The sequence below is a fragment of the Eretmochelys imbricata genome, chromosome 3 (assembly GCF_965152235.1).
Source record: "Eretmochelys imbricata isolate rEreImb1 chromosome 3, rEreImb1.hap1, whole genome shotgun sequence".
In the NCBI taxonomy this organism is placed as follows: domain Eukaryota; kingdom Metazoa; phylum Chordata; order Testudines; family Cheloniidae; genus Eretmochelys; species Eretmochelys imbricata.
Window position 1 is genome coordinate 45,886,935 of NC_135574.1, and position 11,024 is coordinate 45,897,958.

General features: G+C 45.9%; 1 protein-coding gene across 1 annotated transcript in view; it reads right to left on the reverse strand.

The window, feature by feature from the left end:
* Window positions 1-8,662, reverse strand: part of ELOVL5 (ELOVL fatty acid elongase 5) — a 57,061-nt gene extending 48,399 nt beyond the window's left edge. The window contains exon 1 of the mRNA XM_077812642.1: window positions 8,321-8,662. The gene's annotated coding sequence lies outside the window, so the exon portion shown is untranslated. The remainder of the gene's footprint in view (window positions 1-8,320) is intronic.
* Window positions 8,663-11,024: the final 2,362 nt, after the last annotated feature.

Genomic DNA, 11,024 nt, shown 5'->3' on the forward strand with positions numbered 1-11,024 from the left:
AGGTGCCACAAGTTCTCCTTTTCTTTTTGCATAAGACCTGTGACACTAACAAAATTAGTCCCCCATGCCATATATTCCTTAACAGCCAGGAGAGCATCATTTGAGCTGAAGTCCATCCCCTTCATTCTACAACAGGAGTTCTAACCCTGTGGACAGAGAGCAAGAGGAGTTATTCTTCAAACCACAGAGAGAAGAAGAGTGCTACTTTTCTCCTCAAGGTAGTGAGCAGAAGGGAGAGGAGAGGAGAGGAGATCCTTTGAGGTAAGAGAATTAGCACCTCATTTAAATCATTGCAGAAGTGGCACAAAGGGTACTGGGATGGGGGATTACAGAGACAAAGTGGCTGGATTTTAGATCATGGGAAGAAAAATTTAAGACTCCTGATCTATAGTTTGACATTACATCAAAAGAGCAACAACAAGCCAGCTTCATTTACTGCAAGCTTTACTGCAACCTCACAAACCAAACCAACATAAAAAAATATCCCATCTGTTGGACAGGTGTTTTGTGTAGTAATTTAAACTAAAGGTTAATAAATCCAGAGAAACTAGAGTCCATGCAAGTTGTTTGTATTCCTACCAACTAGAAACATGATGGGTCATTGAAGTAGCTACCATTAATGAAGCATAGCCATTGAGGTAAAAGTTCTGCTTTAGTAAAAAGCATATATAATCCCTGGATGCAGTGCCCGGACTGATTGACTGTTGTTTTAACTTGCAATACTGAGCTCAAGAGAAACAGTCTGATTCAATTTTAACTGGAGTTAGCAATTCTAGATAGCTATATCTGCTAAGCTTGGAGGACCGGTAAGGGAAACGGTTACACTGCTGTTTTTCTCTCTAAATGTCTTGGAGCTGTGTGTTTAATACAAGTTAACCATCTTACGAAAATACAAATAATTCTCTGATAAACACCAAAGTGCACTGGAGAAGCTTTCAGTACTCATTTACTTTGAACTAGTCTGTTCTTGAACTCCTATTTTACACACAATCAGAGAAACCAAGGGAATGTATTTAGGAGAGTTAATTTCACTAATTAAACAGAGAGAGATTCTACTTGTGTAAATCTGTAAGTCACAAGGCCTATTCAATTTATCTTTGAAAATAAACACTTCCTTGAAATCTATTTTATTGTAAGAATGAAAACATGGGGAGCTGCTACAAAGTTTTATCAACAATCTTAGGTGCATTTAAGAATACTGAAATATCTCATTTAAACTGATCAGTACTAGTGAACCTTAGAGGAGGCAATCTAGACAACTCCCTTCCCCTCCTCTTGGATATGTCATTCCACTAATCATATTCCTGAAGTAGTCCAGTATTTAGATGAACCATTTTTAAGTACTCTCATTGAGATGATTTGAACGCAAAACAAACTATTTTAAATTTTGAAAACATAAATAGTTGGTTATTTTTTAAATGTAGGCATTGACTACTGTTATTTTATTATGGCAATTATTTCCAGAGCTAAAGTGCTGGATTCTACCTGATAAAGTTTGCAAGAACCTGAAGGGTAAAAGGATTTTGTAGGTTTTCAACAAGAAGCTAGTTGAGAAGCCTGAAGCAAACAGGGGAATTTATCACATGCTACAAATTATATCTTTTACAATTGTACAATGATCATCATCATGCAAAAATGGAGATGATCTTGTCACAGTTCAGGGCAACTGTACCAGTGTTTCCCTCAAAGGTCCAGCAAGGGCACCCACTGGCTCCCAAGCCACTGACTCTCTGGGTGGGGACCCGCATCTCTCCCCCTTCTAACTGGGTATGTCCAAGCTATACAGTTCCCTGCCTTCACGGAGTTATTCCCAGCACAGACCAGCTGCCAAAGGCATCTGCTTCTTTCCTCCTTCAGAGATACTTAACGGGTGTAATTGCTACAGTTATAAGTACCACAGAGTTTTGTCTATGCAAGCATATTTTATTATTAAGGTAAAAAGCATTACAGAGAACACCAAAAACAATAAAAGAAACTATATGCATGCTAATAAGCTTACTACAGTTAACCTCAGCCTTAACATGGATTCTGGCTCAAAGAGGCCTTCAAACCCCCACCCCAGGGGGATTCTTTGTTGTTAAAAGTTCATCACCATTTCACTCAGAACAAGCACAGAGTCTTATGGGACCTCTGTAGGCCAAGTTCTTCCAATCTTTCCCAAAGGATTGGGGACCTGTGTGCACCACGGGTCCTGATCATGAAGCAGGCCTCCCTGAGCCACTTTCAAACCAGGCTATTTATCCAAAACCCCCTTTCTTTGTTCAAAATTTGGTTTTCCAGAGACAATTAGTATATGCAAACCTTTTCAATGGGGATGGCTTCTTTGGAGATTTCACAACCTGAGTGAATTTGCTTGACTGCCCCTTCTGTTCTCCTATTTACCCTTCTCATGGAAGTCACACAATTACTCAATAAACACATACACAGTGCATCTGAATACAATGTACACCAAAGGTATTAACCTTAATTCAATCAGGTTAACTTAATTCAATAACGTTTATCTTAATTACATACAGTTTGTTCAGGATATTGTCAATCTCTCACAGATGCTTACTCACCATGTGAAGTATTTTGAGATCTATGGATGAAAAGTACTAAGTATCATCAATTTCATGACATTCCCCTATATTAATATTTTAGTGTTCTCCACAGAACACTAAATACCTTACAATACAGAAAGGAAAACTACCCCAAAGAGCTCACAAACTAATTTCAGACATAACAATGAAGGGAGGCAACACAAGCAGTGTAGAAGGGTTGAGAGGGGAAGGACAAAGGCAATATCAGTAAGATTACCTGGTTACTCAGTGTCACTATGCTACTAATGCACATAGCATGAGAGATATCAAAGTATATGCCTAGTTTGCCAATTTCTTGTCGGCATCATCAAGTGGAACTTTGATGGAGCATGGTAGCCTTGCAAACCAGCTCAAGACAGGTGTTCCATCTATAAAGGCAATGTGGAATTAAACATGGAGCACCTTTGTACATCTACAAAGAAACAACGCCAGCACCGCCAACAGCGTTATAGGAAAGGAGGGGGCCCGGCTGCCACCTGTTAGGGTAGTGGAGGAATAGCCACCATCATGTGGAACTAGGAACACTAGGAGCCCCATGAAAGCGCTACACATGTGAAGGGGTCCTTCCATCACTAACTCTTCTGGGTGGCAGAGATTCCGTGTAAGCATAGGGGATTCCATCACCCCAACAGAGGTCTCAGCTAGGACAGCAGCACTTCACCAGAATCCCTCAGAAACCCCTCCCCATGTAAGGGCACTCTGCTTGATAAGGTGGTCACCCCATACAAAAGCCTTCTGTCAGGGAGACAGGCAGAGGCTATCGCTCCTTTTCAGGCTGGTCAGGGCCTCCCCAGTCCTCAATGAGCCTCTTCCTGTTTCTGCATGGGCTGGGGTCCAGTCCAGGAGGATGAAAACCTCAGCCCCCATCACCCCAGTAGAGGACTATATTTAGGGGCAACAAATGTATTTACAGTGCAAGAGGGTTGCCAACAGGCAGTTTAGAACACAGCCCAACTACTTTAAACTTCCCAGGCCTAAACATTGTAACTCCCATTACTTTTAAAAAAAAAAATGCTTACTTTAGGAACCTCAGCAAGCACATGAAATAGGTTTGAAATCTTTAAAAAAAACTACTTCTGAGTTTTAAAATCAGGAGTCTTCAACCCATTTCCAAACAACCATAAGTACTGAGGTACAAAAGATTACCCACTTCAAGATATTCTGGTCTGGAGCCCCATCATCTGGGATTCTTATCAAATTAGATATTTCTTAATTGACATAATTGCATATTTCAACTCAATCACTTCATCTCTATTTAATTCCTCATCTAGATGACATAAAATGAAGGTCAGAGAGGAAAAGAAGTGGATAGAGAAGGGAAAATTCCTATTTGAATGGATTTGATTCTAACCCTTATGTTAACAGGGAACAGGTATGTGAAATGAGAATTCCTCCGACCTTGTTTACACTTCTCCACACCAATGTATTAACAGTGAAACAATGTAACAGGCAAGATACTTGATACATCAATAGATGGGACATATAAAATACATTTTATATGACACTTGTATATTGTAACAGTTTTAAAACACAGCATGCACTATATAATAGAACAAAAGGTCCATTTGTCAGTCTCTTCCTAATCTTACACAACAGAACTCACATCAGTTATTTTTGCTACTATCCTCTTTTGCAGTTACACTTGCACATTGGCATGCAGAAGATTTGTATTAACTCATTTTCAATAAAGACATTAAACAGGCACTTAGAAAGACACCCCTTGAGTTTTTCAGTGTGTATTGTTAAGCAATATGTACCCTTCAAGGAATTCAGTTATATAAGCAAACTTTGGCTTCTGTTTCAGTTTACTTGACCTGTGAGTCTTGTTATCCAGTAATGAAGTCTTCACCTCTAAAAACAATCTTAAAATGTAAGCTTGGTAATTTAACTACAATGTCCTTTTATCAGGCTCAGGCATGCTTCAAAGGTGGAAAGTTATTTCCTCTAGATTAACCCATGTAGTTTAATGGCATCAAAAGTCTTCAAAAAAATACTCGCAAAAAGAAAAGGAGTACTTGTGGCACCTTACAGATTAACAAATTTATTGAGCATAAGCTTTCGTGAGCTACAGCCCACTTCATCGGATGCAGAAAAATACTAATACTCAGACATTTGTAGCTGGCTTGCATCCTATTAGCACAGGTGCAGTTCCCATCACACGGGGCAGGTACAAGTCCCCATTTGGCAACTGTCCCAATTCCCCATCAAAAGATGCTGATCTCTCCTTACCCAAACCTTGTTTAGTCCACCTTAGAAAAATTAGCATCCATGTTACAGAACTCCAGGCATAGCTGCTGAACAGGTTTAGAGGACAGTGGTAAACGCTTGATTCCTGTCTCTATTACAGCTTCCATCACTACTACCATTGGCAAAGCTACACCGGTGGTATCTTGTAGCCATGAAGTTTACCAGTGTACACAAGATCCAATGAGGCAGGACAATAGTGTAAATACGAGTACAGACAAAGCTCAGATGTTTTACCCACCCCTCCCCCATCATGAAAATCTGAATACCTGTCTCCTGTTTACACTAGCAACTCAATACCTATACAGTACAGCATTTGATCTACATTAAAATTTTGCAGCCATAAACCACCACCAGGCCAAGTCCACAAGCCTTAGAGTAAACCAAATGATTAAAATGTTAGCAGCTGCCAATGGCCTGAATACACTAGTACTCCAACAGTTGCTGCCACCAGTGATAATGTGATGGTGGAAGGTTTTGTGAAAAAATACTACAAGTACAAAGCCTTGTTGAAAGTTACTGTAACACAAGTACTCATTTCCTCACACAGCTACACCTACTTTCTTTTAGCTTCAGCTGCATAACTGTGCTTCAGGTAGCATACGTTCATTTTCAGTGGCTTCCTACTCTGTAGCCCAGCACCTTATCTACAGTAGCATCAATTCCCCCCACTCCCTAATCAATAATACCCCTGTTGAGCCTCCTGCATTGCACTTTAACCAGCAGCCATCAATGCTTTGCTGATCAAAGACAGGCATCTGACTCTTTCCCCCACTAACAGATGTCAGTTAGGACATGGGGGAGCCATAATAGTTGTATTGTGCACTCCCAAAACTCGTTAGGCCCTTTATGCTAGTCTCTTGCTCCTTGGGCTGAGAGTGCCGTGCAGCCAACATGCTCACCTCTGGAGAGGATATGTCTTGTGTCTTTTGACAACAACAAAGTTACCATTGAAAGGGCGCTGGCTACAATATGGAACCTCTCAAGAATATGAACATGGACATAGGCTGGTAGGGTGTACTTAAAAGTCAGATTAGGGGCTCTGAAGACTAATGTGTTTAGGGAAGGAGGTGGAGGGACTGAACTAGAGAAGAAGTAGAACTAGTTAGCTGGCTTCCACAAAGCTTTAATGTGTAGTTTTGCTGATAACCTTTCCTCTCCCTAAAATACCTTATACAATACCTTAAGCATTATGTCTATATTTTTTAAAAATGCCCCAACACCAATGCCTTTCAGTCATCGAGACTATCCTGTCTGCTCTTTCACCTGATTAAAATCTAAATTAGTTAAGTAACACAAGGATTAATAAATTATTCAGGATACCTAGTCTTCTCACATTTTTAAAAGAATTGCATACCTCTATGGCTTTGCATAAATGGAATATAATGGCTTGCCCCCCACCCCCCCCCATGAATTTAAGGGGAAAATTCTGTATTTATTGTTCCCTTTTTAAAGTATATGTAGTTTAGGGCTGGCCAGAAAATGAGATTTCCTGTTTGCAAAAAAATTCAGGTTTCAGAAATTGTTTTAATTCTAATACAGAATGAAATAAAGGCCATTTGAATTTTTTCCATGAAAAACCAAGATATCTCTTACACACCCACACACAGAATAGCCAGTGGTCAGGGCAGTCACCTAGGATGTGGCAGACCCCCGTTCAAATCTCTGCTCTACCTGATTTGCTGTCTGGCCTAAAAAATATTTAGTAAGTCCCTGTTCTGCCTGATTCAGAACAAGGACTAGTCTCCCACATCTCAGATGAGTGCCCTAACTACTGAGCTTATCTAGTGTGTCTCTCTTGTTTTGACCAAAAATTCCATTCTAGACTGAAGAAACCTTCCCAATGAAATTCTCACAGAAATGGATTTATTTCCACCGAAAGTTTCAGTTTTGAATAATTGGAATTTTGTGGCAGAAAAACATTTAATCAAAACATTCCCCACCAGCTCTAAATTTAGATTGCCAAAATACTGTTCATATCCAGTCACCTCTACGGAACTCCTCCTCATCTGATACTAATGCCCTGTGGAGCTTCCTTAAAATCAAAATCTGCCTGTTGTTCTTATTCACTGAACATGTTCAATCTGGAATTTGTTTCTTTCCATCAGAATACTAATCCATACGGTATTTGATCACATGAGGGGGAAACGCTGCAGAAATCTTCTTACTCCATAATGGGATTTAGCCCTCCCTCAGGAGCAGTTTATCTAACTCTTTCAGGGGCACCTTTGGGGATATTTTACAAATGATTACAATTCCCTTATGATTAACACCTTGACTTCTGGGAACACTTCTTCCCTGCTTTCCATTCTATATTCCCTCTTTCTCTACTTATGCGTCAAGTAAGCAAAAGGAGAAAGTCAGCTGCTGCTGAAGTTAAAGAGGATGCAGTAGTCATGGCAATGAGAAATTGCATCACACCCTTGAGTGGTTGTACTCAAGAAAAAGCTTGAAGGGAAGGTCTGTGCTCCCCCCCCCCCCCCATTTGCTTTCACTTAATTACATTCCATAAAAATGAAAAAACCTTCAGACATTACCAAACCAACACATTTCCCATTCATATGGCAATATACTGTAGATCAGGAATAAATCCCCAGTAATAGTCAATCTGGCATGTTCAGTTTATCCACCAGCATGATACACCACTTTGCACTTTCGCAGCTCCGCCCGTTTGAGGATCTCAGCATGTTTTGCAAGCGTTCCTTATATCTTTGGGAAGGAGGTGCGGGTTCTAACCCCCATGCTACAGCGGGGATTTAAACCCAAGACCCACGGAGGTTCCGGGGCTAACTAGAGGCCACGCAGCCAGTCAGCCGAAAAGCCAGAACTCCGGGCACCCAGCCCCAAGACCACGGCTGCCCTCCGGAACTAGGAAATGGTCGCGATCCCCTCAGCTAGCGGGAGCAGGGCGCTGGGGAGGAGTCCGAAGTAGCTCTCGGTGCAGACGCGGTACCTGGCCACGAGCATGGGAGTGGCAAATTCCCGCAAGCAGCAGCACACCAGAGGCACCACTTGTTGCGTCTCTCCCGGCCATCGAAAAAGCTCCGGCTGCTCCCCACAGGAAACAGCGCTAGCTCCCGGCAGTACGCTCCAGCCCCCCCAGGCCTGGACGCAGCACCGCCCCGCCGGCCAGCCCAGAGATGCGCGGCGGATGCACCGCGCGCCCTCTCATGTTCTGATTTTTATTTTATTTATTTATTTATTTACTGCGTGCAACCGCACGGTCGCATGAACGCTGCCTGGAAACAGCGCCAGGCTCCCTCCACCATCCGGCCGCCGCCGCTTCCTCCAGCCCGCACCGTCTGTCAGCGGCGCCCACCCTCACCACCAGCCGCGGCTCCCACAGGCTGCGGCGGGGGCCCAGCTCGCCGCCACCACCCTACGAGAGCCGCCGCTCCGCGGGCCGGGCGGGGCAGCACAAGTTGCCGGGCCGCCTGGAGGGGCAGCGGGCGCCCTGCCCGGAGGCTCTGGGGAAGTTTGCCCGGCAGGACTTTTACCTTCTCCTCACTCCGCGAGCAGCTTCGGGCGGCGGCAGCTAGCGCTGGAGGAGGGAGGCGGCGAGGTAGCGGCTGCCGGCCGGCGCTGTCACGCTGCAGAGGCGGGGAGGGAAGGGCCGGGCCGGGCGCCGCGCGGAGGAAGGCGGGGGGAAGAAGGGGAAGTGCGGTCCCCTGAGTAAATCGTGGGCTGATTGTGACGTAACAATGGTGCTGGGGACAAATGAGAAGCGGTCTGGAAAGGGGGGCGCTATGACGTCATGATCGCCAGGACCAATCCAGGGACGATGGAACGTTCGGGACTCGGGAGCCCCACGGGGACAGGAAGAGACGGGGCGGGGAGAAGGGGGCGAGGCTGAGTGGCAGCGGAGCCTGGGAGCGAATGGCGGAGACGCGCCTGCCGGTGGGCAAAGTGCGATCCGGCGGAGCACCGGCGCGGGGACAAGGGAAGCACGATCCCGAGGAGCGGCTGGGGTGGCGAGGTCCGCCCCAGAGGAGGCGGGGGTGGTGGGGCTGGGGGAGTCAGTGAGTTGCGGGGCTGGGGGTTGGTTGCGCCCCATCGCGCCCTTCCCCTCTAGGCCCCACCCGAGAAAAGCTGCACAGCCCGGCCCGGACCGTTATGTCTCCCATCCAGCCGGCCCGCTGGGCTGCTCAGAGCATGCCCCACCCCGCGTGAGGGGCGGGTCCGGGCTGAGCTCGCTGCTCTCTGCCGCTGGAAACCCAAACTCTCGGCTCATCACTCCAGTCAGCCGGCGGCCGAGGCGGCCAATCGGGGCTGTTGTCGGGAGGTGCTGCCCAGGCTCCCCCCACGCCTCCCCGCTGCTAGCGCGGGCCGCTGACTTGGCAGCTCGCAGCGGGGGTCAGCCCAGACGCTGCCCGCCCCCTGCTAGGGTGGCCCATAGCAAGTGTGAGGAATCAGGACAGGGGATGGGGGTAATAGGCTCCTATGTCAGAAAAGGCCCTGAATAGCAAGACTGGCTGTATAAAATTGGGACATCTGGTCATCTTACCCCCTACAGTGAGAGCGGGTGGCAGAGCGGGCCTGTAATGGTGCAGGAGGTCGCTGCACTCCACGTGGCTTGCGTTCAGGACTCTGCACAAGGGTTAATGATTCATAGATACTAAGGTCAGAAGGGACCATTATGATCACCTAGTCTGACCTGCACAACGCAGGCCACAGAATTTCACCCACCCACTCCTGCAAAAAACCTCTCACCCATGGGCTCCTGCTCCGGCAATGTCTGGAGCAAAGGGGTAACATGCAGGGCAAGGTAGGATTTTGGGCCAGCCTGGCAGTAACCATCCTATACATTCTTCTTTCAGTGTTGCCTGTTGATGTTTTCTGATCACATTAGCACTGCCAAACAGAGAGGGTTTCTAGAACAGCCTGTTATTTAGGTTGCCTGACCCTTTTCCGCCAGTGTCAAGAACACTTGTACTCTGGTCGCTAGCCCTGCTGACACATCGACACTGCTGTTGTTACCCTTGCTGCCTAGATTAAAGCTAGCAAGGGTTTGCCGACCTGCACTACAATCACACCTTCACTTGCATTGTAGATGTACCTCATAAGACCCTGTTTTTAGTTGCTTATAACTTTGCTGAACGTCAACAGTTTGGACTGAAATTTTGCATGCCAAGTATCTGCCTCAGGCTAAATTTTTGGGGAAAATTTTAAGCCAAAACAGTTCAGCTGTTTCTGAGAATGAGATTAGGGAAAAACATAAGCTAGACCTTTTCTTTGAAATGCTGTAGCCTGTGCACTGAGTGAGGCATAGGTCCGGTGGAGAAATATCATGTGATCATATAATTAAAGAGTGTATCATTCATATGCATAAGGAGTTGAATTAAAGTTGCATAGTCAACTGTAATTCTGCCATTTCCTAACGTTTGAGTGCTTGACTGTGCAACCTTAATAACATTACAGTAGTTTAATGTGTTTTTTGAGTCATATAATAAATACAATTCTAGATAACTATCCGCTTTTTCTCTCTCTCTAGTTATCCAACTCCTCAACAGAATATCTGAGTGTTTACAAAAGTTACAGTATCCATAGTTAAAATATATTCTTGGGTTTCTCTCCAGCATGCAGGGTACTTAATAGAGAAATAAAATTCCCTTGCTCCCTGCCCTGGGGGTGTTTGCCATCCAAATTAGATAGACTTTAACACATGAAATAAGGACAATAAATAAAGGGAGAGTATATGGGTGGATAAGGAATGTGGTGAATTGTGACATAAACTAATAGGCTGCAAGTTCGTCACAGAAGTTACGGATTCCGTGATCTCTGTGACTTCTGCAGCGGCCAGTGCGCCCAGCTCAGGGGGCAGCGCAGGCAGCCCCTGCGCCAGGCACACCGGCTGCTGCTGTGGCAGTCTCAGGCCCCTGCACTCCCTGCCAGCAGCAGAGTTTGGGTGTGGAAGGGGGTTGGGGCATGGGATGGGGTGAGGCGGGTTCTGGGCAGCACTTACCTGAGGGGCTCACCGGAACTGGTGACATCCCCCTCACTTAACTCCTAGGTGGAGGCGTGGCCAGGCAGCTCTGCACGCAGCCTCCGCCTGCAGGCACTGCCGCCACAGCTCCCATTGTCGCAGTTCTCAGCCAATGGGAGCTGCAAAGCCAGCGCTCTGGGTGGAGGCAGCTCGCAGAGCAGCCTGCCCACCACTCCTCCACCTAGCAGCTGAGCGAGGGGGATGTCGCCGCTTCTGGG